Raw genomic sequence first — 4,451 nt, 5'->3', positions numbered from 1 at the left:
GGCAGGAAGGGGAGGTTTAGGCGAGACTAAAGAACACTGCACAGTGCACTGCAGCGACCATCACTCACTTACCATGCACATCCAGCCTCGAGCAAGAAGGATTTTTTTTTTTTTAAATTTAGATTTCAGACACTTAAAACCTCACCTCAGGCGTGGCAGAAACAAACACCCACCACGCGTGTTTGAGGATACTAGTACTTGACAGTATCGCAAACTGTTGCTGTTGTGGGATGAAGTACACGAGACGCGTCAAGTAAGTGTGCAATCCTAGACAACGCACGTGCCGTGTTTGGCAAGTTGTTGCATGAACTTGACGCGCCCGGCAGATGGTGCGGCTGCTGGTCCTTTTAACGAGTGGCAAAACGCATTCCTGTCGCACAGTGTGGTGGTGGTGTAGGTGCTGCTGCCGTGGAGCACACCGTGGAGCCTGCCGCCGGTCAGGGCTGGGAGAGGGAGAGAGGAGGGGGGAGGGGGCAGGCTTGCGTTATGTTTGCGGAGCTTTGATGACACGTTGAGGAGCCACGCTGCCGTGGCGCTCCTCACGGACATAAACACACATGGGTCCAACTCACTCTCTCTCTCTCTCTCTCCCTCGCATAGGCACACGGGTTCACGTGGGTCTATATACGTCTAATGTGTCTTTGGTATTGGAGGTGCTCCGCTCGCGAGCGGCGCAAACTCGTGTGCGGCTTATTGGGTAGGTAATGGGCCTCTCTTCTTCCACAGGTCGTGTCACGGCGACGGCGGTGGCGCCTGTCCGACTGTTTGTCACGGCCACGAAATGTGAAAACGATATCGTCAGGCAAAAATCGATATAGCTTCGACATCGCTTCGACAAATCTTGCCGCAGTTCTCGTCAAATCTGGCCTGCTGACCCCCGAGCAAAATAATTATTTCTCGACTACTTTGTCTCTCACGCGCATTGACATGTCACGGCGCGCTGCGGCTCGACGCGTCGATGTCATGTCGTCCCGTGGCTGCCCGTGGCGTAGGCGGCGGCCGTGTGACAAGGCCTTAGCGTTACCACCGCCGTGTGCTTGGCGGCGTTACGCGCAACTGCTCGGCTTAAACACGTATCATTTACTCGCGGGAGACGAACGGAAGGATATGCAGGCGTGCGTGTGTGTGTGTGTGTATAAGTGTGTGGTGACCACCGGGCGGGCTATACCCGGGCCTCACTCAAAGTCAGGGGACAATTTTGTTCGATGACTTTGCGATGTGTTGTTTACAGTGGTGGTTGGAGGAATGGGCGGTCTCACAGGTGATACGCTTGAGAAACATGCACCGATACCTGAAGTCGCCGCTTTGTCCTAAGGTGCATCTAAGCCTGCCCAGCGCAAACATGGCATATCGAAACGAACTCATAATTGCATCTGTGTATGTGCGGTTTTCTCCCATTTTCGTGAGTCACGTCACGTTATCGAGATCAAGGGGGTGGGGGACAAATGGTGGTTTCGGGAAGAAGGACCAACAAACCCCAACTTTGGGGAACGGATAAGGGACTGTACTCTGTGGTTTCGGGAGAGGCGCGGGAGAAAACTATTAGGACACAGAGAAAAATGTAATTGTTACAGACGACGCGCCATTTTCGCTGGTTGAGAACATCAAAATCATTGCTTTGTCATATTGATTCTAAAATTGGTAAGTTATTCGTAAACCCAATTTGCCCCAAAATTTCATTAATTGTTTTTGCGTAAAATCTACAAATATTTTTCACAGTGGTTCACGTTGACCTTCATCGGGGTGACGATCGTCATCAGGAGGGTCGGCCCCCTTCTCGACGGTCGCCGCCAGGCTGGATACGATCACCATCAGGGCGACCACGTGCAGCAGCACCAGATTCATCAGGCTCGATCAGCCTCGCGGTCAGCGAGCTCTCAGGTGCGCCTCCTCCAGCCAGACCGCCATCATCGCTTCTCTTTTTATTCTTGCGGGTGCGCGGGCTCGAAATGCGCGTCGCGTCGCGTCGATACGCGCCGAATGTGACGCGGAGATCTGTTCGTCTATATCGCCGTCCTGACGCCGCCGCACCGCGCCCACCGCGGGGCCGTGAGGGCGAGAGGACGACAGTTTGCGGGAAGTCAAGGTCACAGGCTGGAGGTTGCATTGCGGTGTCGGAGGGCCGGCGCGGTGACATCCCGGCCGCGAGACATCCCGCGCCTGCAAGGCGACGGCCGCCGCGCCCCCCGACCGCCCCGCCCTCGCCGTCGGAATCGCTGCTCCTAATAGTTTCCCGTGTACATCCGGACTTCCCTTGCGCGTCCTCTTGGCGCGGCGGGGGCGATGAGGGACGAGGGTACCGCGGCGGGTAACCCGCGACTCCCACGACGGGCGAGGGGGACCGAGGGGGACACTCCTCGTCGGTCGAGAGAAAAACGCAAAAGGAAGGACACCTTACATTTCAACGCGTTTTGCGCGGCAAGGACAGGCCGGCGTGTAGAGGCGCGAGCGCGCGCGGGCTGCGTGTTCTCGCAGATTTTTCGTTCACCACGATCTCGTTAATTAATCACTCAGCTTCGGCCCAAATTGCTTATTATGTTATTAAATTAAGACATGTCACGTCTTAAGCATTTTAAAAAATAGGTCTCTCGTCAGTTGCGGAGGGAATAGCTTTGCTAACAGTTTGGACGAAAATATGACGACATCTCATTCTCAATAAATCGCTACTGAACGCGCGGCGTGCGCGGCGTGGCGTTGTCGACGCGGTGCGTCGCAGAAGCGCCCTGGGCAAGGGCCCTGCCCCGCCCCCCGCCCCCGCTCCTGTCTTTGCCCCTGCCCGCGCCGAGCCGCGCGCGATGCTCCCGCTGACGGGGCATTAGCGCCAGGGGGCCCATTGGCCCCATCTCTGCCCCCGGCGCAAAGCGCAACGAGGCAACAGCTCGGCTGGCCCGGGGGGCTGGTCCCAGCACCGGCCGCCCGTCGGCGCGCTGCTGACGCTGCTGACGCGCCCCTGAGTAAGCCCTCCTCAGCAATGTGCGGCACATGTGCGGCGCGGGCCGGCCTGGGCTCCGCCACTGACACCGTCGTATGCTTCCGGCCGAGGGGGTACTTTACTATAAATTCAAGCGTACACCAATTATTCTGTTTCTTCTCATTTTTTTCTGACTTTTTCTCATTTTTAAAATATAATTTTCCTTGAAACTTTTTTGAGGGTGTACACTGATATTTTTTAAAAAGTGAAGTCCCCCTGACCCTGGCCTCTTGCCTTTGGCGGTTCTCGGTCACATAGGAGCCGAGCTGAGGTGTGTTTGTTCCCAACTTTGCAGGGAACCATACCGCCACCACCGCGGCACTGGCGTTTGAGTTCCTCGGTAAAATAATTGTGCTCTGAGAAAGACAAGTCCCTCCTGACACAAGGCGTTTGTTTAGGGTCCCCCCCACAATTAATATTTCCCGAGGGGACGCTGACGCCTGCAACGCTCCGGGTAGGCCAAGCTACCATGCAGCTGCATGGGGACTCGTCCAGTCGAGGGTTTCGGTTCGTGTCATTTCGAGGATAACTAATAATGGGGGTACCATCGTTCTCCCAGATTTGCTCAATGGCACGAAATACGATTAGTGATCCGTATCCCTATTAAAATTTACGTGCGAGGCAATATGATCCCGAACACCTTTTCATAGCGCCTGATGGGTAGGCAACATCTTGCTTGCAGTGCATGCGTGTCCGGCGGGGTGGCCTACCCGGAGTCTCGCAGGCGTCGAGCTCCCGTAATTTGCCGTATGAATCTGAGAATAACGGACACATTATACTTTCAGGGGGGGCCCCTGAGTTTAAAAGTACAGGTCAGGGCTCATCGGGTCAGGGGAACGCGTTCGTCGACCCACAGAGCCGCGGGGCGGCGCGCGCCGCCGTGTACCTCCCGCGCACTGCGCCCCTGATGCCGCCGGCGTTGCGGGGGCGGGCCCGGGCCTATACCTGATGATGAGTTTCCGCTGAATTGGAAGCAGTCTGTGCGCCCGAGGGGCTGCCCGCGGGCGTGGCACGGCGGCGAACGTACTGCACTCGAGAGGTAAACCACCCGACACGCGCATTGACATATTACGCGTGTGCACAGACAAAAACACACACACTTAGGGGTGTGTGTGTGTGTGTACTTGGCACACTAGCAGAGCAGCAGCCTCACCTGTGCGTCAAGTCGTCAAGTCTCCCGGCCCGGGGGGAGGCGAAGCAGGTGCCGCAGGTGCTTGTCGTGCTGTCGTCTCCGGCCTATAGGCGGACGGGCGCGGAAGTAATCCACTGGCTTGCTCAGCGATCGACGACGTCCTGCCCGCTGCTGCTGCTGCTGCTGCCCGCTGAGCTGCCCGCGCCCGCGCTGCACTTGCGTCGTCGCCTGTATAGTGCGTGGACCTCACCCGACTGGCGGCCGGGGATGTTCAAGAGCAACTGAGGAGCGGCAGGTGGAGCCGGCGGGGCTGGTGCGAGAGCCCGCGTGCGGCGGGACGGGGCGGGG

The sequence above is a fragment of the Frankliniella occidentalis genome, unplaced genomic scaffold, assembly GCF_000697945.3.
Source record: "Frankliniella occidentalis isolate FOCC.00 unplaced genomic scaffold, Focc_3.1 Scaffold1814, whole genome shotgun sequence".
Taxonomy (NCBI): Eukaryota; Metazoa; Arthropoda; class Insecta; order Thysanoptera; family Thripidae; genus Frankliniella; species Frankliniella occidentalis.
Note: the sequence above shows the minus strand (reverse complement) of the source record.